General features: G+C 39.7%; 1 pseudogene; it reads right to left on the bottom strand.

Annotated features, from left to right (window-relative positions):
- Positions 1-1465: 1465 nt before the first annotated feature.
- The window catches only part of LOC122141655, a 48303-nt pseudogene continuing 22926 nt past the window's right edge, over positions 1466-26842 (bottom strand).

Here is a 26842-nt window from a genome sequence, read left to right as displayed (position 1 = left end):
TGTGTTTTTTTAAGTCACAGATATAGTTTTTTTTTTTTTTTTAATATTTAAAGCACAATGACAATGCCATGAAGCATTTTTGACATAAGCTAATTTTATTTACAAAAAAAAAAAAATCATTTTTTTTGTAATTTATGTAGTTTTTTTCTATATGCTTGTGCGCACTCTGTATGCAAGAACAGCGCATGAGTATCGAATTGAGCTCTCTTTCGTTTCTTATTCTTGATGGATTATACAATTGCTTTTAAAACGGGTAAATTAGCAAATTAATCTGTGAATCGTCCTTCGTGTCGACACTTATAGGGTCCTTTTGTGGCGTAAGTATCACACGGTCAACTGGATCTGTTTAACCCAACGCGCCACATATGTGCAGATCAGAGCAAAAAAAATTCTTTCATTTACTTCTTAACATGAATCAACAAATTGCTGCTCCATATCAATCAAATACAACAAAAAAACTGAATAATAAGATCATTAAGATGCAATAAATTTACAGATTGGTCATATCTATACACATAACATTTTTCTCCCAGAACGTTCTTAAGGACCCGGTAACAATTCTTCCCAAGGCCCGGTAGTGGGTCGCCAACCCGGTGGTTGGGGATTCTCTGATTTAGATAGATTTTGATAGCATGAATAGAATGTTGTTAGCATGTTGCTAGCATAGTGTTAGCATAATTTTACACATTGCTAGCATGTTTTAACATGTTGTTAGCATGACTTAACACACTGCTAAAATGTGTTTTAAAGCAATTGATACCAATGATTAGCGTTTTTCCATAACAGAGATGACAACAGACAGACAGACAGATAGAATCGATGATAATAGATATATAGATACATAATAGATAGAAACTATAAGAATAGAGTTGAAGGCTACTGATTGAGTAGAAATAGTCGACGTGAGCTTTTTTGAGTCCTCAATGGATTTCTGGAAGTTTAAGTTTGAATTTACAATTGGAGTTTTAAATAGAATAGTCTTGGCTCATGTGACATTCCTTCGATGATATGTTTATGGGTTTTTAATGAACGTTATAATTTCATTTTGTTGCTTCCTTAGATCAGTTCGGGGGGGGGGGGGGGGTGAAAGATAAAGCAACTGGAAGTCAATCATCCTGAAGAGCAGGGCGGCTGAGTTTTTGTGTTTCTAGCTTGACACTCTAGGAGGAGGAAGTGTTCAGAAATTTAGTCTAAGCAGAATAATTACGAAGCCTAACATAACAGAAAGTTGACTTTCTCAAACCAACCTAATGATGACCAATTTGGTGTTTACTGTAACTGAATATAGGGTTAATAACATCAAACAAGATTTTAGTTACTCTTTCATCCTGCAGAGCATTTGAAATCAGCACGACTAGTCACGGATCAGATATGGGCACACTGCCAGTACAGAACTGATTGTGTGTGAGTACAGAGATCTTGAGCTCCTGAATGAGACACTGGAAGAAGAGACACAACAGCACTTTTATCGAAGCCCCATACCTAGAACAAGAACATAAGAAGAAAATAGTAACCAGCTCACAGTTTGATTGACATCTCTCCCTGGTGGACTGAGTCCAGCCATTGGGTGACTCTTCTCTCTCTGGGTGTTTGTTTTTGTGCAGGCGTAGAAACCCTCGTCGTGACGTTGAGACAGATAGACAGTAATCATACTCTGTAGTTTGAACTCTGGATTATTGACCGGCCAGCTTTAACAGAAATCAGGCTCTGAGGTTTGGTGAGGTTTGTAGGTTTACGATAAACAGCGTCGAGTCATAGTTTCTCCTTCAGTCACCAGTATGAACAGTTACCTCTCCAAATCACACCAGCTTACGATAACCACAGCAAACAATCAACTGATGAAATAAGTCAGAATATAGTCCATACTGTAATAACAACAACAACAACAAACACCAGACAACACTAAATAATAAGAATAATAATTAATAATAATACTAATATGTGTTTTTATTTAGAGGTGCCTTTCAAAAACACTCAAGAACAAATAAATAACAATCTAAAATACATGACCGCAATACAATCAATGTGGACACTCACAAAATAATTTTTGTTGAGATTTTAACTTTTTGTTTTCCTTTACCTTTTATTGAAATAATTTTAATTTTAGTTCTGATTTTATAGAATTAATATTAATGAAATTTACGGAAAAAGCACATTAATGACATGTAAGGTCCTTCTCAACAAAATGAGCATATTGTGATAAAAGGTCCATTATTTTCCATAAGGTAAGGATACAAATTAAACTTGTCATATATTTAAGAGTCCTGTGCACACCACCTGAAATAGTTCAGGTCTTTTATATTGTTTTAATACTGAGGAATTTGGCATACCATCTCACGAAAACCCAAAATTCCTATCATCCTCAAAAATTAGCATCTATGAACAGGTTCTCAAAAACGAGCTATTAACCTAATCATCTGCATCAACTAAATTTACCTCTAACCCCCTGCAAAAGATTCCTGAGGCTTTTAAAATCGCCCAGCCTGGTTTCATTTGACTCAAAACGGCAAGTCAATGACGGTAAGACTGGCCGACCTGAACTGCTGTCCAGACCAAACCACAAAAGCCTATTGACGACCCTCAAGCGCGAGGGTAAGACACAGAAAAGAAATTTCTGAACGAATGAGCTGTTCCCATATTGCTTGTATCAATCAGGCACCTCATTGGGAAGTCTGTGGGAAGGAAAAAAAGTTGTGGCAAAAAACGCCTGGCAACACACGAGAAGAAAAGTGACCGTAGCCCCTGAGGAAGATTGTGGAGAAAGGACCGATTTCCAGACCTTGGGGACCTGCGGAAGCAGTGGACTGAGTCTGGAGTAGAAAATATCCAGAGCCCCGTGCACAGCGGTGTGCTTTTGAACCAGAAACAAGCGGCAGAAAGAAGGCGCCTGACCGGGCTACAGAGAAGCAGCACTGGACTGTTGCTACAGTGGTCCAAAAGTACTTTTTTTCGGATTGAAAGCAAATTTTGCATGGTCATGTCGGAAACTCAAGGTGCCAGAGTCTGGAGGAGACCCTGGGAGAAGGAAATGCCAAAATGGGCCTGAAGGTCCAGTGTCAGTACCCACAGTCAGTGAGGTCGGGGGGTTGCCATGATCAGCTGCTGGGTGTTGGTCCACTGTGTTTTAAATCAAGGGCAGGGTCAAATGCAGTAGCTATCATAGGAATTTTGGAGCACTTCACATGCTTCCATCTGCTGAGAAATCTTTATGGAGATGAAGATTTCGTTTTTTTCAGCAACGGACCTGGCACCTGCTAAACAGTGCCAAAACCACTGGTAAATGGTTACCTGACAATGGTATTACTGTTCTCAATTGGCCTGCCAACTCTCCTGACCTTAACCCCATAGAGAATCTGTGGGATATTGTGAAGAGAAAGTTGAGAGACGCAAGACCCAACACTCTGGATGAGCTTAAGGCCCGCTATCGAAGCAGTCATTCCGGGCCTCCATAACACCTCAGCAGTCATATGCCACAGGCTGATGCCTCCGCCGCATTGAAGCGTCATTTCTGCAAAAGGATTCCCGACCAAGTATTGGAGTGCATAACTGAACATAATTATTGAAGGTTGACTTTTTTTTTTGTATTAAAAACCCTTTTCTTTTTATTGGTCGGAATGCAATATGCTATTTTTTTTGAGATAGGCGAATTTTGGGGTTTTCATGAGCTGTATGCCAAAATCCATCAGTATTAAAACGAATAAAAGACCTGAAATATTTAAGTTTGGTGTGCATGAATCTAAAATATATGAAAGTTTAATTTTTATCATTCACATTATGGAAAATAATGAACTTTTATCACAATGATGGCTAATTTTTTGAGAAGAAAACCTGTAGTTTCATAAATGGACACTGGGTGGCAGTAAACCATGAGACACGTCACAACTGGGGTCATTTAGCGATGCGCAGAGCAAGATGAGCTCATAATCCGAGTGAATGGAGAATGAGCACTGTTGCCCTGCGTCACTGATTTCTCTGTAATATTTCTAATATTTCCAGGTTAGTTACACACACCTTGTATGTGACTACAGATGTTTATAAGCTAATAGGAATTCCCGGTGATGGGTGTGCTCTGTAAGCTCTGTAAAAAGTATGTCAAATGTGTAAACAGTTAAGTTTGACGGACAGTACGCAAGTTTGAGAAAATGCCCGGCCGACATCCGCAAATTTATTTTATTTGTACCTTCCAGCTCCGGGGCATTTGTGATTTTTTTTTATTTCAGTGTGTGTGGAAAACAGCTATGTGCTGTAGTTACAATGTTAAAAGGTAAAAAGTTAATGTGAATGTACAGCATACGCCAGTTATGGCTGCGGCATTGTTTAAGGGCACATGCAGGGTTAATATTACAATGATACAGATTGTAAAACTGAGTGCCAAGTTAATTAGGGCAGATATGTTTATTATTGAAGTCTGTGTTCTTATAGTGTAAATGTTAATACAGCTTAACTGCAAATGAGAATTATTCTGTTTGTATAAAGTGAACACTTATAAAATGTACAGTTATTAACAAAATGCTCTTTTGATAAGAAGGACAAAGAATGACAGGTGTTTAACCAATTTCAACATAATTTTTTAAGTTATTTGAGATTCGGCTTGATTTTTAATTTAGATTTTGGGCTTTTTTGGCTTTTCATAAATGTTTTTTTTTCAGACTCAAGGAAAGAAAACATCCAAAAGACTCTGTTTAGTGTTTCTTTTATAGCACTTTTATCTATTTGTGTCAACAGATTTCATTTACACCTACATATTTTTAAAGGCCGTTTTCTCAAAATGAGTTTTTTCTCTCAACTCTGAGCCATATATCTCCACTTCAGTGGCACTTACATACACTAACTTTTACATTTGTATTCCTGTCTATATTCTGAAGGTTTTTTACAGAGGGATTTGTTCATATATAATTTTCTTGATTATATACAACATTTTATTCCCCCAAAAATGGTGAAAATATATTGTTTTCTAGCTGTTCAAAGTATTTTCTGAATTATGGAGTGACAAAAAGAGATACCCAGAATTCCCTCTGTAAAAAATTTGACTCTAATATGTCAAAAAAAATTAAACAAGAATTTTGAAACTGACTTTTTGTACTAGAAATGTGTGCAAATTAGCGCATATTTCATTAAATAAATATAACATTTTAGAAAACTTGTAATACAAAAAAATGTTTGCAATTATCAATGTAATCAATCAACTTGGTAAGTAAGGTGATATCTATTCGTTTTTTTTTTTCCCTATTCACCTGCAGTGTCTCGCCTTAAATGAAGAAGTGCAGACATGATTGATGATAGACCAAACATGGGATTTAAAGGAAAAGTGTTTGTTTTTGGTTTCATACAAACTTTAAGTTTATGTTTGAAAAAATATGTAAGGATACATTTATGTGAAAACAGACAATTGAAGATTATATGACTTCATGTAATCCAAATGTGGATATAAACTGTGCTTCAATGCAAGGCAGCCAAAAATAACAGAAAATAATTCATGATTGCAGATACAAAGTTAAAATGAAGTTGAAAATAATTATTAATCCGAGTGAATGGAGAATGAGCAACTGTTGTCCTGCGTCACTGATTTCTCTGTAATATTTTTTAATATTTCCAGAGCACTCCTGTCAGTGGATTATCTATATATCTGCCAGCGGAGACCTAGCCGGGACCCGCTACAGATTCTTGGGGGCTCATCCGGGATACTTCGGCGCCATCTATTGGAGAGGGAGCAGAGTGATGACAACGCTGACCAACAACTAGCCCTGTCCAGCCTTGGGGACTGCAAACGTGGATGAGTGGAGGTCTGCCCTGTCTGTCCGACTGCACCATCACCGAACTGTGTTGCCAGCTGTGAGGGAGACGAAGAGCCATCATGTCGAGTCGTGGGAGGAAGAGCCTAGTGTGGGACATTAGGAAGAGCCTACTCACCTTGACAGCTGAAGAGCTTCTTCGGGTCGCCAGAGCGGTGAATCCAGTGTCGGACATGGACCAGTCAGAGCTTGTGGAGAGAGATCAGGTGGAATGCTACGATCACATCAACTCGTTCATGTACAGTAAGCAGTTACTTGAAACAGTGGATAAGGGAATGGTTCAATTGCTGATGTTAAAAGATACTATTGATGAGATAGTAAAATGTCGTGATGTTATGTCGTTTCTAAATGTAAAGGGTGATTCTGAGTTACATACTGGGCAGAGTGGTGATAAGCTTGATGATCTTGTTGATTTTTCTGAGGGTTCTGTTACTACCCAAACACACCCTGAAATCCCCACAGACACTCACCTGCAGAGTCGACACACACCTACTTTAGTCAGTACTACATTGCCTAGTGGTATTGCCGAACCAGATTCAGGCTCGGTTACAATGTTAAATGTACCTGACACATCGAACGCTGATTTGCTTAAAGCGCTCGCTAGCTACGAGGAGCTTAGCAAGAAACTCATACAGTGTATACCAGCACATGCGTCACCATCACAGACACACATGCCCTCATCCTCAGCCCTGTAAGGCAGCCAGACAGAAACCCACCAGGTGATGCACAGGGGGGTTCGGCTCGCGAGGGGATGGTGTCCTTAAGGGAACTCAGTTACCTTTCACGGAGAGAGTTCAAAGTGCAAGGCGGGCAGATCGGTGATCAATCCTCAGATATCTGCTACAATAATGTCTGTAGGCAAATTGATGATGGAATCAAAGAAGGATTCTCCGACTCAGAGATTGTTCATGGTGTGCTCAAAATCATAAGACCAGGCATATTCAAAGAGATGTTGATAAACAAAGATGACATGGCAGTGGCTGAACTCAAGGGATTTCTCCAAACTCACCTAAGAGAAAAAAAACAGCACAGAGCTATTCCAAGAGTTGATGTGTACGAAACAGGATGAGAACGAGACACCACAGCAGTTTCTCTATCGTTTAATTGGCTTAAAACTACGCATCCTATTGACTTCAAGACTGGCTGACACTAACATTAAATATTCTACAGCTACAGTGCAAGATGTTTTCCTACATACCGTGTACCAAGGCCTTTGGACACAAACACACTGACATACGCAGAGAGCTCAAACCTTTGTTGACAAACAGTGGGGTCACTGATGAGATCATTCTGCGTCATGTGATGAAAAATCACTAGTGAAGAAAACGAGAGAATGAAAAGACTTGGTTCGGCCCGTCGACAGACTGTAATGAATGCGCACAGCGCACAGCTCGAGTCGGATGTGGTAAAGACACCTAGCACAAAGTCAGAGAGTGTAGGGGCAAAACAAACAAAACCCGATCCTCTGAGAGACCTCACCTCCAAAGTAGAGGAGCTCACTAGACTGGTTGAGACCATGCAAAAACAAAACCAACAACAGCTGACTCACAAGGGGCACCAGTACAGTCAAAATAGGAAACAATCTAAACGTGGAAAACCCTATGGTTGTCCAAGCTGCGTGGAACAAGACAGACAAGACTGTAAACACTGTTTCACATGTGGGGAGGAAGGACACCATGCAGCAGGCTGTCTAAAGCGACCAAAGAGACAGGGAAACTCCAATCGGGCACTAGAGAGGGACATCTAGTGGCCAGGTCTGGAAATAAGTCCCAACCAGAAAGTGAGGTCATTAATGACAAAACACTCCCCTCCTCACCCTTAACCCCAATAACGACAAGCACATTAAGTCACTGTAACCAAGTAGCTCAGCTCCCTCCCCAGTCACCACGTGTAGCTAAAGCTAGAGCGGTTGCTAGCCTGATTGGGAAAAAGGCCCTAGTTCAAAGCTATCTAAATGGCTTAGCAGTCACTTCTTTGCTCGACTCGGGGTCCCAAGTCAGTATAGACAGTTGTGCTTGGAAAGAAAAGTACCTACCTGACCTCAGTATTCACTCAGTTTCTGAGATCTTAGGAGAGGCGGAACTGAAGGTTATTGCTTCAAATGGTAGTCTCATTCCCTATGATGGGTGGGTAGCTATTACAGTGAACTTGCCAGGGAATTTGGACCCAAACCTGTCCATTAGTGTTCCATTCCTCATCAGCAGCTACCCCATGGATAAACCATTGATTGGCTTTAATGTTTTGGAAGTGCTAATTTGACTGGTGCCAGTACTTGCTAGCCTTCTTAGCAATGCCATATCTGTTCCCAAAGAAGCAGCTTTATTCAGACAGCAAAGCTAGTTATGCAGCAGGGACGCTTAAGAACAGGTGCCAAGTATATCGTGCTCCCAGCTGGTCAAGTGTTGTGGGTGAAGTGTCGGGTTCTGTCAAACATGGATGCCTCTACCCGATTAGTGTTGTTCGAGACGGATGAAAACAGCCTACCGTCTGGATAGTGGGATGCAGGGCCAGGTTTGTTTGAAATCCAGAACCCAATAAAGCCCTATGTCACCATTCCAATTGGTTATAACACCAATCGTGACATCATAATATCACATAAAACAGCTTTAGGGATCCTGCAGCATGTTGAAAATGTTGTGGAGGCAGATATCCTGGACAAATCACAGCCTGCAGCAACTGTCAGTCAGGTAACCACCACTCAGTTTAGCAACTCAGATCCACCTCTGTGGGACCCACCTGTAAACCTCAACCATCTGGAGGAAGAACAGCAAGAGGTTGCTAGAAAGATGCTTCAGGAAGAGTCAAACGCCTTTGCAAGGGATGGAAACGACCTCGGCTGTATCCCAAATCTGCAAATGGTGATCAACCTCGACGACGATGTTCCTGTGGAGAGAGTGTACACATCCATTCCCAAACCACTGTTTAACCCTCTGGAGTCTAAGGGTATTTTTGGGGCCTGGAGAAGTTTTGTCATGCCCTGACATTTGTGCTTTTTCAGTTTTTTTATAAATATCTAAATGGCTAAAGTCTAATCTCACTGTAATCAGCACAAACTGGGCTATAATAATATGTGAGCAGCATGTATGTACATGATTGTGTTTTTGAGAAAAAAAATGTTATGCGTGGTTAGTGAAAAACTAAAAATGTTAAATCACTTGAATAAGGCAATAAAACACATACAGAAAATTGGTTCCCGGGACTTTTGAGAACTGGAGCTTGTAGCCTAGATTTTTTTTTTTCTAAATGATGTGAAAATCATCTTGTTTACTCACTTACAGAAAACAATATATTGATTTAGATTTTCTAAGACACTTTTTGTTGGTAAAAGTCATATGCGAGTAGGCGTCAACTATCATGAATTCACACCTGAGAAGACAAAGGCCTGCATAATGAGCTGCATAATGAGCCATTCAGTCAGCTGTGTCACTGAGAGGGATGAGTTACAAGAAGAATGTGAGGACAAAATAAATGTATATAATTTTATGTTTGTAGTTTATTTAGAATATATTTAATTATCCCACAACATAATTTAATATTCACTTGTGAGTGCAGTTAAACAGTTTATTAGGAACAATCAAAGCTGACTTTCAAACTGAATTTTTTGCATCATTACTCCAGTCACACAATCCTTCAGAAATCCTTTAAAACAATCATATTTTCTACAAAAAAACATTTATTGTTATTATTATCATTATTATTATTATTATTATTATTATTATTATTATTAATGTTGAAAAGAGCTGAGAATATTTTTTTCAGGTTTTTTAGGGGAGATAAATTGAAAGAACAGCATTGTTTATTACATTTGTTACGGTTACATTTATTGGTACATTTATATTATTTACATCAAACTTTTGAATGGTATAGTGGTGTATATTGTTATTGAAATTTCATAATATTTCACTTGATTATACATTTAGTCAGGAATTATAGTTTGGAAAAAAGTCTTTGGAAAAAGTCTAACTAGTAAAATGTTTACTCGTTATGTGAAAACTAGCACAAGTATATAAATAAATAAGAGACTTACTCATGTTTATGATCTCTGCTGAATAAAGCTCTTCATTCTTTTTTTTCTGAGGAAATCCAAATCTCAATGATTAAGGGGTTTATTTTTTTTTTTTGGGGTGAATTATGTCTTATTCCTCTCACCTTGGTTGGGGTGATAAAATAAAAAAAACTTGAAGAACAGTCTCGCTGCGTTGTCTTCTGTTGTGTGGGCGTATTCAAGCCACGCGCTTCAGTGAAACATTAGAATCTCAAAAGCGCGTTCAGTGTGCGGGGGCGTGGTCGCGTTAGAAGATAATGAAGGGAGACGTGAAAAACGGACATTGCGTTTGTTTTCATATGGATTACTTTATCACAGAATATTTGTTTTCGGCAGCACTTGTTTAGTTTAAAAAGTAGACATATCAGGCTTTCTATAGATATCTCTCTCATGTCTCTGTGTTGAGTATTCACTGAGTTACAGTTCATTTTAATGATGCGTTTGTAATTGAAGATAAGCGCAGACAAAGGCTGCAGACAGCACTCCTTGTTTGTTATCTTTATTTTATAAGTGCACAAAGTTTTGTTGTTATTATGTCTGTAAAAAAAAAATAGTAGACCCTTTACAGATCCGATTGATGTATTGCTCTTATCTGTACGATCAAAACTGAAAGTGTAATTTAAGTTCTTTTCGGGGTTATCAGGAGAAAATACCCCAAAACGCGTATACGCGTTAATCGACTTCAGAGGGTTAAAGAAGTGAAAGATTACATTCAAGGTTGGATAGTGAAATCTAAGTCTGCCTATTCCGCCCCAGTTGTATGTGTGCGGAAGAAGGATGGCACCCTTCGTCTCTGCATAGATTATCGTCTCCTAAATCAAAAACCATACCGGACAGACATCCACTGCCGTGAATACAGGATCTGATAGACACACTAGGTGGGTACTCAATGTTCAGCATACTGGACCAAGGTAAAGCTTACCATCAGGGGTTTGTGGCAGAAGGGTCACGCCATCTCACTGCCTTCATCACTCCCTGGGGGCTTTATGAATGGGTAAGGATCCCGTTTGGACTTTCGAATACACCTGCTGCTTTTCAAAGGAGCATGGAGGAGATGTTAGGCTCTATGAGAGACGAGTACTTTATACCGTACCTAGATGACCTACTGTGCTACTCCAGATCTTTCAGTGACCATGTGGAGGTGATTCGCAAGGTCCTCCAAGCACTGCAGCAGCATGGGGTAAAGCTACGGGCAGAAAAGTGTGAGATGTTTCAGAAGGAGGTTCGCTATGTTGGACGCTTGGTGTCGGCCGAAGGAGTTCGAATTGACCCCAAAGAGCTAGAGGCAGTGATGGCTTTAAAAACCAAAATGCCCCAAACAGTTGGTGACCTCCGACGGGTTCTTGACTTCCTGAGTTATTACCGCTCCTACATACAGGATTTTGCCAAAATAGCAAAGCCATTATATGAGCTGCTCCAAGATAAGTCCTCCATGCCAAAACCCCTTCCACGTCACTGCAAGTCCAAGGGTCCACAACTCCCATCCAAAACACCCATCATATGGAAGGTTGATCACCAAGGCACCTTGGAAAGGCTTGTCAGTATGTTGACCAACCCCCCAGTCCTCGCATACCCCAACTTCGAGGAGCCATTCGTCCTACACACGGATACATCGGAGAAAGGGCTCGGCGCAATCCTCTATCAGCGACAGTGTGGAAAAATGCGAGTCATCATCTATGGATCATGAACTCTGACACCTGCTGAAAGGAACTACCAACTCCACAGCGGAAAACTCGAGTTCCTTGCTCTGAAGTGGGCAGTGTGTGAGAAATTTAGAGACTATCTCTTCTATGCTCCACATTTCACCATCTACACTGATAACAATCCGTTGACTTATGTCATGAGCACTGCAAAACTCAATGCAGTTGGACATCATTGGGTTGGAGAATTGTCAGAGTTCCACTTCAATATTAAATACTGACCTGGAAAAAACAATATAGATGCTGACACACTCTCACGCATCCCACACGATATTGACAACTATGTGGTAAAATGCACGGAGGAGCTGTCTCAGGATGTGCTGCATGCGACTTGGGAGGGGGGTAGAGCAGCCCAGAAGAAAGATGTAGCATGGATAGCGGCACTTTACACCTCCTCTGCTGATGTGATACCACAGCCTCATTCACTCTTGCCCGAAATAAGCCACAAAGAGCTGGCAAAAGCCCAACGAGAGGACCCTGGAATAGGGGAAATAATTACATTGAAAGAGGCAAATAATGTTCTTACTGATGAGGTCAGAAGGTCAGTGAGTGGGCTCACTCACAAACTCCTTCATGAGTGGAATCAACTACATTTGGAGAATGGAGTCTTGTACCGCCAAACACCTGAGAGAAAACAGTTAGTCCTACCCACCAATTACCGGTCAGTTGCCCTAAAACATCTCCATGACAACATGGGGCATGTTGGCACAGAACGTGTGCTCCATCTCACCAGAGAACGTTTCTATTGGCCACAGATGAAGAGATGCATAGAGGAGTATGTCACAAGAAAATGCAGTTGCATAAAACAAAAAAACCCCACCACACATGTATGCGCGCCAATGGGTGGCCTGACTTCTGCTTCCCCTCTCGATCTGGTTTGCATAGACTACTTACATCTGGAGAGAAAAGCAAAGGAGGCTATGAGTACATTCTGGTAGTAATAGACCATTTTACCAGATTTGCTCAGGCTTACCCAACCAGAAATAAATCGGGACAAACTGTAGCTGAACGGATATACAACGACTACATACCTCGTCTGGGTTATCCAAATTGTCTCCACCATGATCAAGGACGCAAGTTTGAGAACAACCTTTTCCGCACCCTTGGATGCCTGTCAAGGGTCGGACACTCACGAACATCCCCATACCACCCACAATATAATCCCACTGAGCGGTTCAACCGCACACTGCTGCAAATGTTACGGACACTGACAGACAGAGAAAAGGAGAGATGGAAAGCGCACACTGCTGCAAATGTTACGGACACTGACAGACAGAGAAAAGGAGTCCACCGGATACTCACCTCATTACCTGCTGTATGGGCAACACCCCCATCTCCCCGTGGATCTCTTGTTTGGATTATTGAGAGACACAGAATCAGTGACACACAAAGAATATGTGGATAAATGGTCAAAAAGGATGATGGAAGCATACAAGATTGCAAACAAATCCAGCCTGTCATCAAGTGCAAAGAACAAGTCCTACTATGATCAAAAGGCGAGGGGCTTGGTCCTCTAACCAGGAGATTGAGTACTGGTTCGAAACATGGGTGAGCGAGGTAGACCCGGTAAACTATGCTCATACTGGGAGAAGAGGATCTATGTGGTGAAGGAGCAAATCTCAGATAATCCGGTATATGTCATTCATCCTGAGGGAGACCAAAATGCAAGGAACAGAACCATACACAGAAACTTGCTGCTGTTAGTGAATGACTTTCCTGTTGAGAACCCAGCACAGCCAGCTGACTCTGTTGCAATCCCCCATCAGAGACAAAAGAAGCCTCAACAGAGGGTAAACTCTGCTGACAAGGATGGAATATCAGACACTGATGATGAGGATGAGTGGACAGGAGGTTATTGGCTGAGAACACCTGTAGTCAGGATGGAAAATGATCAAGTTGGACATGACAGATCAGCGACCTCATGGAGAGAGCAAAGTCCGGTGTCAAAGTCATCTCCTACAACAGTGCCTGGTCTGACTCCAAAGAAACCGACCATGACCCACAAAGAATGTCCAGGTACATTACTGATGAGGGAAACTCCAAAGAAACCCGCGACCGAACCAATGGATGGAGGGACACCTGAAAGAGACTTTACACACACGGGTGAGACAAACCTACCTGAAAGTGAGCACGAACAAAACACACCTGAAAAAGAGGATAAACAAAGCTCAACAGATAGAGAAGTGGAATTAGTGGGAGAGGATTTACAGACGAGTGAACAACCTGATGTCACTTACCTACCTCAGCCTGGAGAGGACGAGCAAAAGGAACATGCTGAACAAGTACAGGAGGAAAGACTGAGTTATCCTTCTATGTAGGGCTATTCTATGAGCTCATAATCCGAGTGAATACAAAATAGAGCAAGATGAGCTCATAATCCGAGTGAATGGAGAATGAGCAACTGTTGTCCTGCGTCACTGATTTCCCTGTAATATTTCTAATATTTCCAGGTTAGTTACACACCTTGTATGTGACTACAGAGGTTCATAAGCTAATAGGAATTCCCGGTGATGTGTGCTCTGTAAGCTAAAAGTATGTCAAATGTGTAAACAGTTAAGTTTGACAGTACGCAGTTGAGAAAATGCAGGCCGACATCCGCAAATTATTTTATTTGTACCTTACAGCTCCGGGGCATTTGTGAGTTATTTCAGTGTGTGTGGAAAACAGCTATGTGTGTAGTACAATGTTAAAAGGTAAAAAAGTTAATGTGAATGTACAGCATAAGACCAGTTATGGCTGCGGCATTGTTTAAGGGCACATGCAGGGTAATATTACAATGATACAGATTTAACTGAGTGCCAAGTTATGAGGCAGATATGTTTATTATTGAAGTCTGTGTTCTTATAGTGTAAATGTAATACAGCTTAACTGCAAATGAGAATTATTCTGTTGTATAAAGTGAACACTTATAAAATGTACAGTTATTACAAAAATGCTCTTTTGATAAGAGGACAAAGATGACAGGTGTTTAAATGAAGAAGTGCAGACATGATTGATGATAGACCAAACATGGGATTTAAAGGAAAAGTGTTTGTTTTTTGGTTTCATACAAACTTTAAGTTTATGTTTGAAAAAATATGTAAGGATACATTTATGTGAAAACAGACAATTGAAGATTATATGACTTCATGTAATCCAAATGTGGATATAAACTGTGTTTCAATGCAAAGCAGACAAAAATAACAGAAAATAATTCATGATTGCAGATACAAAGTTAAAATGAAGTTGAAAATAAATATAATCCGAGTGAATGGAGAATGAGCAACTGTTGTCCTGCGTCACTGATTTCTCTATAATAATTCTAATATTTCCAGAGCACTCCTGTCAGGGGATTATCTATATATCTGCCAGCGGAGACCTAGCCGGGACCCGCTACATTTAGGAATAAGATTGTGTGGGTGATTGAATTGAGATCACAATCCAGCTACAGTATTTATATCCAAAACATAAAATAGGGCTTTGTGAAATGAATAAATACATAAACACAGACTCACAGTGTACAGTGATATTAACAGGATGATGTTTCTCTCCAGATTCAGACTCACACCAGTACACTCCAGTGTCATATGTGCTGGTGTCTCTGATTGTACATGTAGATCCTGTTTGTGATCCTCGACGTAATGATGAACAATCTTTCAGCCCCCATCTGTCACTGTATCTTCTCACTGTCCATCCAGTAGAGTTACTCTGGTCCTCACAGCTGAGAGAGAGAGACAGATGTGAAGTGTTGAGTTCTGTTGGGACTGACGATCAGAGAGACTGGAGGAGAAACACCTGAGAAGACAATCACAGCTACAATTCACAAATCAAGTCAAGACAGTTTTATTGATATAACACTTTACACAACTTAAATTGTTTCAAAGCAGCATTTCAGAGAAAAAAATAAATAATAATTAATAATAATAAAAAAAAGAAATTCCTAAATTTATATTTAAAACTTCATAAACAAAATAACACTTTAATATATTTGTCATTATGCCATCAACAGCAAACCAAAGACAACTGTGACAACCAACAAAAACCTCCATAAGCTGTTATTATTGGAGAAAAAACCCTGGGAGAAACCAGACTCAACTCGAGGATCAGTTCTTCTTTGTCTGTACAGTGTGAACCTAGCAGTGTTTATAGTTAACTGAGTTTGCTGTATATTAATTTACTAAGATATTATTAGTAGGCAGATATTAATCAAACTGTAAAATGATTGATAAAGTGTTTATATGGTTCATTCTATAAAATGTGTTGATGTGCACATTGAGAGTTCTGTGTTGTTGGTAAAGTGCCTCCTAGAATCAATGTGTGTTCAGTAACATAAAAATTAAAAATAACTGTAATAATTAAAACACTATTTAATAAATAGGTCAAATTATCATTTTTTATTACACCTATCTGATTATTTTCCCTCAAGTCCACTTATGTAAGTAATACTTTTGTGCCACAGTAGTTATATTTTAGTTTTTCCTGATAATTTTCCATCATTAGAATTAAAGGTTTGACATGTTTGCTGCTAACCCAGGAATCAAGGTTTTCTGGTTAGTTTGGTTTATTTAGACCCTGCTAGTAGATGCAGTAACTACACCTGACAGCTTTCTCCATTCACACCATTCAAAAGTAGCCATATATATTATGACAGGACAACATTTCAAGACACATCAAGCTCTAAAAAGATCAACACAAATTTCCAGAGCGTCACTCATTCTGTGGTTCAGTTTGAACTCACCAGTGACCCATATTAACTGTGTGTTGCTGTACTGTGTGTAATAGACTGGTTCTCCTCTTTCTGCTCTGCACACATAAACTCCTGTGTGTTTTAGAGCAGCAGAACTGACAGTGTAGTTTCCTCCAGCTCCTCTGCTGCTGTCTGAGAGCAGATCATAGTCTGTATAAAGTGTAAAAGTGCAGTTACCTCAAGAAATGAGCAGACATTTTTACATGAACCTTATAAATTACCTTTGTTGGTATAATTAGAGTATTCAGACTGATTAAATATCTTTAATCTCTATAATATTTTTATGAAAACAGTTTATTCAGATGTTGCTTCATGAAACACATTATATCTTACCTGATGAGAGAGTTAGAGTGAACCAGCTGAATGTCCAGCCTGTAGAGGAGCTGTTAACCTCACAGATCAGAGTCACTGGATCTCCTTCAGTCAACCACGTCTGTGGAGAAACACTTAAAACTGCTCTGGGATCTGAAGGTGAGAAATCTCTCATTAATAACATATTAAACGTGTGTGTGTATGTGTGTAGATGATCAAACTCACCTGATACTGTCAGTGTAACTTCATCACTGCGGTGTGAGCTGTGAGATTCTTCTGGCTCTCCTCCATCACAGGAGTATTTACCTGCGTTAGACTCTGTAACAGAACTGAATGTGTGTTCCTGTAGTTCACTGAAAGCATTGACTGAACCGTCCTTATACCAGCTGTACTGCCAGCTAGTGACTCCTTCAGCATTTATGTCACATCTGAGAGTGACTCTCTCTCCTCTGAACACATGTTGAGCAGGTTTGATGCTCACTATGGCTTTTGGTGTTTCTGTACAATGACAACAATTCACAATAAAAATAATGCTCTGTTTTTACTGTATGAACACAGTTACTTGACTGTAAAACACACATGCTGAATCAGATGAGACTGAAGTGTTGCTCTCTATAGCTGTTATAGTCATTCATAAAAGATCTGTCAATAAACAATCATTGAGAATTTGGAAATAAGATGTGAAAATTTTTCAGTAAGTATTATAACAAGATCTTGTCCCTCGGTTTCGATTTCACAGAGAATGATATATATATAATGATAATAATAATATAATAATAATAATAAAGATGAAAAAATATTAAGATATTGTGTGGGGACTGTTTATGTGTCTAGATAAACATGAAAACATCTGACTGGTATTTTATGGATTTGAGAACTGTTTCGGGGACTTCAAGACAACAGTCTTGAGCAGAAGAATAAAGACAAACTCTTACTAACTGTGTACTAGTGAATATTACAACAACAGTCACAATAACTGCAGAACAAACCAACAGAACTGATTCAACAGCATTACACATCACAAAACTGAATGATTGAACAAACACTGATCTACAACACAACAGAGTGCATTTCTCTTTCACAAACAGCACTAACTGCACACTTCCTCTCTCAAACTCATCCTTCACTCATATATCAAGGACTAGAGCTGGATCTGAAACTCTGAGAGCAGCAAGAAAAGACAAATCTAGGAAAACTAAAACACTTGATTATTTACATAATATAATAGCAATTTCACTGAAATACATTTAGAGAAAATAACACTTACAGAGCACAAGAGGAAGTTGACTGAGCTCCATACTGACTGAATGATGACAGACGGTTAAAGACACAGACTGTGTTAAAGACTCAAGATTTCCTGAAACCTGCGGTCAGATCTTTAGAAACATTAGGACAGATTAAAGACATACAAATGTACCTCACGTATTACTGAAGATTTTTTGATACTGTTGATTGTCTTATAACATGTTTTCAGAAAACATCACACACACTAATATGCAAGTTTTCTACAGAAATATTGTCGTGACCCATTCAGTGTATTTTTTTTTGGGATTTATTTGATCTTATGAAAAGTAATATTCTGGTGTGTTCAATGAACGAGAGAAATAAAGCAATATTTCGATGGCGGTTTATTGTAATTATTATAGCTGTAATCTGCTGATTGGTCAGTTTGAATGTCTCACATTTGGATTTTAGTCACATGGTCAAGGAAGGGATAAAAGAAGACTGTAACTGTTGCTCTGTCTCTTTCTCTTTGCTGGCTTTTTTTTTCTTTGCTACTTCTTTTCTTTGTTTTTTTTTTTTTGTTGGTTCTTTTCTTTGTTTCTTACTTTCTCTCAGGTTATATTTTGCACACATCCTGGGTACCTTTAACTGTATATGTTTTACCATCCTTCATCTATTTTTATAACCAATTCAAGTGTAACCATAACAAAATACTGTTATTAAACCACTTCGATTATAAATTATGTGCTAACTACTCTCAATTCAACATTTTAACATTAAAATTATACCTATTGCAATACAATATAGTCACATAATAGCAACGCTCTCCCACATATTTGGTTATTCTAACTGCACTTATTTCCATTGTTGGTATAAGTAGCAGTGGGTGGTAACAGACTAGAAATGTACAGTTTTATATCATCGTGCTGATAACGTTTCTTTAGTCATTCGGCAATCCTACAGCCTAAACCTCTTGTAGGGAAACCTCCCTTACAGTGTATAAGTGGCAGTGGGTGGTAGAAGCAATATTTTGATGGTTCTTTATTGTAATAGTGGTATTAGCTGTAGTTATAATTATGTATTTACATGGTAATAAAGTGAACAACTGCTGCTCTTCTCTCACTGGTTCATGTATTTAAGCTGAAAGAGAACAAACCAAACCACAACTATGATCTCACATCTATATATTTATATTCTTTCAGGGCTCTGACACTGTATATAGATATATATTTTTTTAGAAAGATATAGCCAAGATCAGACATCATCAATATTTAACTGAGAGAATGATAGGAAAGAGGAAGTATAAGAGAAAAAAAAAACAGCTTGCATTAACATTACTAAGAATTTCTATTAATAGTGCCGTGATGTCAAATAAACCACATGCAGTGTGAAGAGAAGCTCGTATCAGTGGTCTTCAGATCTTGTTTTGTCAGTGCTTCAGTCAGAGGAGTAAAATACTTGATAATTTTAATTACTTTACTTAAGTATTATTTTGGGGGATTTGTACTTTATTCAAGTACAATTTAAAGTGGTTACTTGTACTTTTACTTGATTACATTTCTCGAGAAAAAAAAACTACTTTTCACTCCTTACAATTTTATTTAATCTTAAAAAGTACATTAGATTTTACTTTATCTCATGCACAATAAATACGGTAAACAGAAGTTGAAATGTGTGTGCTTGATGTGAGAACCAATGATCAGTGTTTTCACGCATCAAGCACACACATTTCTACTTCAGTTGTGACTTTCACCAGGTAAATGTCTGGCTTCAAAAGTTCACTATCAAATCTAAGGAAGTATATTGAGGTAGCAAAGTCACGTTTCCCCCCTGTTACGACCCCTGGCTCAAGGGAAGTTACAAAGACAAGGGAAACACGCAAACCAAATATTAAGCTCGAGAAGATATTTACTACTAAATTAAGGTAACATTAAGTAATAAAATGAAAACAATTAAGAAACACTAGTACATTTTTTTATGCTCAAGAAGATATCTGCTGGCCAGCAGAGGGCACCCTCACCTGAATACTGACACACACGCATCCATCCATTCATTTACACTGACTACACTACATTTCCCACAAGCCCCGTCCTTGGACTCTAATCACCGTCACAGGTGCTCTTCATCAGGACTTGGGTATAAAAGCTGGACTATCACAGGAGTTCAACGTGACAAAAGTTTTGGGTGGATTGGCGATGCGAAAGCTGAGAATATTGGGTTACATAAATTACAGTACTGTTCAACGGTTTCAGTCCCTCCTATTCCACCATGGTTTTTCCCTATACCAGATGTAGATTTAGGCATTCATAATGAAATAAAAAAAGTAAGTCAAAGGAAGTAGCAGTGAGGGATATTGTTAAATATTATCTGGATATGCATTTCTCTGACTATACATTCATATTTACAGATGGTTCTAAGGATCCAAAGACAGGACACGCTGGGTCAGCAGTATATATTCCAAAGAATGGGGTAATATGTCAGGAAAGAATAACAGATAATTTATCAGTATACACAACAGAGCTGGTTGCAATTTTGTTGGCCTTGGAATGGGTAGAGGGAAATGAGTTAAATAACTCAGTGATTATATCTGATAGTTATTCAGCTTTAGAAAGCATAAAAACTGGGAAATCTATAAGAAATGATATAATTCATAAAATTTGTATGGTTTTGCATAAGTTAAATGCAAAGGATTTAAAAATCAGGTTTCTCTGGGTACCTGAACATGTTGGAGTGAAAGGGAATGAGGAGGTTGATAAACTTGCAAAACAAACACTGAAACACAATAGAATATTACAAGTTCCATATAGTAAATCTGAAGCTAAAACATTCATTAAAGCATATGCAAGATCAAAATGGCAGGAGTATTGGGTGGATCAAGATAAAGGGAGGCATTTATATAATATACAACCAGAAGTGGGTATAGGAAGGACAGAGTGTAGGGAGTAGAAGAGAAGAAAGTATAATTACACGGTTAAGAATAGGACACACTGGGCTCAATTCTTCATTGAAGATAATAGGGAAACATCCAACAGGGAACTGCCAATATTGCAGTCATTTAGAAACTGTAGAGCATATTTTATTTCAGTGCACAAAGTACAGCCAAGAAAGAAACCAGCTTTTTCAGTCTCTCAGAAGTGTCAATCAGAATAACTTTACAATGCAAGGTTTATTAGGGAAAGCATCCAGTAACATTCATCAATTTGTTATTAAGTTTCTTAGAGACACAGACTTAGCCAGTAGGATTTAATTTTTTTTTTTTTTTAAAGATCCAATATCTCCTGATTCACACTCCAGCCCAGTCGGTGGCGGTAATGCACCGTTAAGTTGGTTTGCCAACCGCCATAAAAAACAAAAGAAGAAGAAGAAGAAGAAGAGTTCAACGTGAAGTCTTGATTTGCTGTGTCTGTCATTTCTGAGCGTTACTACCCGTGTTTGTTTTCCTGTTACCGACCCTGTTTGATCTCCTTTACGTACCTTTGCTGCCTACCTACCGACCCTTGCTTGTTTACTGGATTTTGATTCTCTGTTCTCCCTACGTTGCTGATATTGCTGGTATTGACCATTGCCTGTACAACTACGAGTTTCTGCAATAAAGCCTGCATATGGATCCCATGTCGAGTTCTGGATCATTACAGAAGACTTCGCCAACACGAGATCCAGCGGCTTATGAAGGTCTTCATACCACCATGGCGGCCCAAGCCAGTCAGATCGCTGCTAACCAGTTTCAGCTGAATCGACTGACGTCTATCACAGAGGGACTTGTCAAAGCCATTCAGAGTCTCCATACAGCTCCCGCGGCCACACCAACGCCGGAAGCGTCCGCCATTACCCACGCTGCAGGGAGGCCGTCCCAGGTTAATCCTCGTCTCGCTTTCCCGGAGAAATTCAATGGTGATGCCAGCAAGTGTAAGGGATTTCTATTACAATGTTCATTGTTTGTTGAACAGCAACCCACGCTGTATACTACTGATACTGGGAAGATCGCCTTTGTTTGTTCACTGCTGACTGAGAAAGCACTGGAATGGATTACTGCTGTATGGGGCTCTGATGGTTCTGCATTCTCTTCCTTTCAGGACTTCCTACAACAGTTCAGAGCAGTATTTGATCACCCTAAGGAGGGTAGAGGAGCTGGAGATCGCTTATTGGAACTATCTCAAGGCAGAATGACGGCGGCTGAGTATGCTCTATGATTTCGCACACTGGTGGCACAAACCAACTGGGTGAACGACACACTAAAGGTACTCTTTCGCAAGGGTCTGAACTATGATCTTCAAGCTGAGCTAGCATGCAGAGACGAGGGCAGAGATCTTAATAGCTTCATTGAACTTACAATTACCATTGACAATCTGCAACGTGCCCGGCGATCCAGTCCTCGCCGCACTGACCACCCAGGTTTCAGGCCGTCTCATGAATCTATTGAACCCATGCAGGTTAACCCTCTGGAGTCGATTAACGCGTATACGCGTTTTGGGGTATTTTCTCCTGATAACCCCGAAAAGAACTTAAATTACACTTTCAGTTTTGATTGTACATATAAGAGCAATACATCAATCGAATCTGTAAAGGGTCTACTTTTTTTTGTATACAGACATAATAACAACAAAACTTTGTGCTCTTATAAAATAAAGATAAAAAACAAGGAGTGGTGTCTGCAGCCTTTGTCTGCGCTGATCTTCAGTTACAAATGCGTCATTAAAAATGAACTGTAACTCAGTGAATACTCAACGAAGATACATGAGAGAGATATCTATAGAAAGCCTGACATGTCTACTTTTAAACTAAACAAGTGCTGCCGAAAACAAATATTCTGTGATAAAGTAATCCATATATAAAAAACAACGTGATGTCCGTTTTTCACGTCTCCCTTCATTATCTTCTAATGCGACCACGTCCCCGCGCCGAGCGCGCTTTTGAGATTCAAAATGTTTCACTGAAGCGCGCGGCTTTTGAATACGCCCACACAACAGAAGACAACGCAGCGAGATTGTTCTTCAAGTTTGTTTTTTTTTTTACTGTTTGCTTCGCGATGAGAGGAATAAGACATAATTCACCCCAAAAAGATGTGATGTGGTTGAGGATTTGAGATTTGGATTTCCTCAGAAAAAAGAATGAAGCACTTTATTCAGCAGAGATCATAAACATGAGTAAGTCTCTTTTTATTTATTTATATACTTGTACTAGTTTTCACATAACGTGTAAACATTTTACTAGTTAGACTTTTTCCGAACTATAATTCCTGACTAAATGTATAATTAAGTGAAATATTATGAAGTTTCAATAACAATATACACTACTATACCATTCAAAAGCTTGATGTAAATAATATAAATTTAACAATAAATGTAACTGTAACAAATGTAACAATCATTGCTGTTCTTTCAATTTATCCCCCCTAAAAAACCTTAAAAAAATATTCTCAGCTCTTTTCAACATTAATAATAATAATAATAATAATAATAATAATGATAATAATAACAATAGATGTTTTTTGTAGAAAATAAGATTGTTAAAAGGGTTTCTGAAGGATTGTGTGACTGGAGTAATGATGCAAAAAATTCAGTTTGAAAGTCAGCTTTGATTTTTCCTAATAAACTGTTTAACTGCACTCACAAGTGAATATTAAATTATGTTGTGGGATAATTTAAATATATTCTAAATAAACTACAAACATAAAATTATATACATTTATTTTATTTGTCCTCACATTCTTTCTTGTAACTCATCCCTCTTAGTGACACAGCTGACTGAATGGCTCATTATGCAGCTCATTATGCAGGCCTTTGTCTTCTCAGGTGTGAATTCATGATAGTTGACGCCTACTCGCATATGACTTTTACCAACAAAAAGTGTCTTAGAAAATTTAAATCAATATATTGTTTTCTGTAAGTGAGTAAACAAGATGATTTTCACATCATTTAGAAAAAAAATTCTAATCTACAAGCTCCAGTTCTCAAAATTCCTGGAAACCAATTTTCTGTATGTGTTTTATTGCCTTATTCAAGTGATTTAACATTTTTAGTTTTTCACTGACCACGCATAACATTTTTTTTTTCTCAAAAACACAATCATGTACATACATGCTGCTCACATATTATTATAGCCCAGTTTTGTGCTGATTACAGTGAGATTAGACTTTAGCCATTTAGATATTTATAAGAAACTGAAAAAAGCACAAATGTCAGGGCATGACAAAACTTCTCCAGGCCCCAAAAATACCCTTAGACTCCAGAGGGTTAATACTTACCATCTGTCTGTTGAGGAGAGAGATCGACGCATCTCAAATAGACTATGCATGTACTGTGGCTTACCTGGCCATCAACGTAGCAACTGCCCTACTCGTGCATCTACCTCCTCACAATGCTCGGTGAGTACTCCTCTCACTTCCCTGTGTGATACACAGTGTGTAAGCATTCCAGTTGAATTGTGGATAAACGACAAACAGATCATTACCTCTGCTTTACTCGATTCTGGGGAAATATGACATTCGACTGATTTCATGCTCTACCTCTCTCTCAGTGGAAACAATAGATGGTCGACCACTGGGTTCTGGATCCATCACTCACCTCACTCGCAAACTAGTGATGGCGTCTGGATTACTTCACAAGGAGAGGATTCAATTCTACATTCTCCCCACACTCCCGTGATTCTTGGATTACCCTGGCTGCGTCTGCATAATCTACAGATTTCCTGGAGAGAGGGCCAAGTTGTGAAATGGAGCACTCATTGTCAACAGAACTGTCTTTCTCTGGTCAAACCCATTCCTGTCTGTTCCGTGTCACACTCTCCAGCACGAGAGTCCATTCTCGATCTTCCAGAGGAATATGCTGATCTTACGGAGGCTTTCAGTAAGGAGCAAGCTAACACCTTACCTCCTCACCGTAAATATGACTGTGCAATCAATCTTCTGCCAGGGCATTCTCCCCCAAAGGGTCGCATCTTCCCCTTGTCTCAGCCTGAGTCCGAAGCCATGAAGGATTACATCAATGAAGAACTTCCGGAAGGGTTTCATCAGACCGTCCACATCTCCTGCTTCATCCGGGTTCTTTTTCTTGAAGAAGAAGGATGGTGGTCTTTGTCCATGCATTGATTATCGTGGACTAAATGAAATGACTGTGAAATTCAGATACCCTCTTCCATTGGTTCCTTCAGCCCTCGAACAGCTTCGCACTGCCCAGTACTACACTAAGCTGGATATAAGGTGCGCATACAATCTCATTCGCATTAGAGAGGGAGATTAATGGAAGACCGCCTTCTCCACAACCACTGGACACTATGAATATCTTGTGATGCCGTTCGGACTGGTCAATAGTCCATCTGTGTTTCAGTCATTTATTAACGAGGTCTTCCGAGACATGCTTAACATATCTGTGATCGTGTATATTGATGACATACTGATCTACTCCAACACACTTCCTGAACATGTACAACACGTCTGAGCAGTTCTTCACCGCCTCATCAGATACCAGTTATACGCCAAGGCTGAGAAATGCGAATTCCACACGACTTCCACCACATTCTTAGGGTACATAATCAGTCCCGGAGGGGTGGCCATGGACGAAAAGGTCAACGCCGTTCTTAACTGGCCTGAACCCACAACCCTCAAGGAATTGCAGCGATTTCTAGGATTCGCTAATTTCTACAGGAGATTCATTTAGGAACTTCAGTACGGTTGTCGCCCCACTTACCTCGATGGTCAAGAGAGGAACTCACCGACTACAATGGTCAGAACCTACTCACACAGCGCGTTTCAGACCCTGAAGCAACGATTCAGCAACGCGCCCATCCTCTGCCACCCTGACCCCTCATTACCTTTCATTGTCGAGGTTGACGCATCCAACACTGGTATCGGTGCTATCCTGTCCCAACGTCCAGACCCCGCCGCTAAACTTCATCCCTGTGCCTTTTATTCAAGGAAACTCAACTCAGCGGAACGCAATTACAGTGTCGGGGACCGGGAACTCCTTGCCATGAAGGCAGCCTTCGAGGAGTGGAGGCACTGGCTAGAGGGAGCTACGCACCCGTTTACACTACTAACAGATCACAAGAACCTGGAATACTTACGCACCGCCAAACGCCTTAATCCTCGCCAAGCGAGATGGTTCTTGTTCTTCACTCGATTCGACTTCTCAGTAACTTATCGACCCGGCTCCAAGAACACTAAGGCGGATGCTCTCTCCCGTCAATTCGAGGAGGAGGATATTCCCATAGATCCAGAACCCATTCTGCTGTTTCATGTAGTAGTTGCCCCCATTCAATGGGACATCATGACTCTGCTTCAACAATACAGGGAGCAGAACGAGACCCCAGTGGCCTGCCCATTTGACAGAATCTTCGTCCCTGAACATCTTCGTGATCAGGTCATCAGTCAAGTTCACTGCCATCCATCATCTGGTCACCCAGGTATCACAGCCACCATTAATCAGCTGGAGAACCGCTTCTGGTGGGAATCACTGCACAAGGACACAGCCAACTACATAAAGCAATGCAATAACTGTATCATTAACAAATCATCCAAGCAATCTCCCGCTGGTCTCCTTCAACCACTCCCCATTCCACAACGACCCTGGTCTCACATTGCCATAGACTTTATTACGGATCTTCCCAATTCCCAAGGCCACACTACCATACTTACCATCATAGATCGATTCTCCAAGGCTTGTAGATTCATTCTACTACCCAAACTACCTACAGCTCTCCAGACTGCAGAACATCTCTGCAATTGGGTCTTTCGATTATATGGACTACCCGAAGACATTGTGTCAGACCGAGGACCTCAATTCACCTCTCAATTATGGTCAGCCTTCTTCCAAGCCCTGAACGTCAATGTCAGCCTCACCTATGGTTATCATCCCCAGGCAAAAGGACAAGTGGAGAGGCTCAACCAAGAACTGAACCGCTTCCTCAGAACCTACTGCAATCAGAATCAGGACGATTGGGCTCGATACTTACTATGGGCAGAATATCCGCAAAACTCCCTTCTCAAACCCTCAACTGGTCTGACTCCCTTTACATGTGTACTGGGGTTCCAACCACCGATTGTTCC

This window comes from Cyprinus carpio, chromosome B22 (genome assembly GCF_018340385.1).
Source record: "Cyprinus carpio isolate SPL01 chromosome B22, ASM1834038v1, whole genome shotgun sequence".
In the NCBI taxonomy this organism is placed as follows: domain Eukaryota; kingdom Metazoa; phylum Chordata; class Actinopteri; order Cypriniformes; family Cyprinidae; genus Cyprinus; species Cyprinus carpio.
This window is presented reverse-complemented; position numbering and strand designations above follow the sequence as displayed.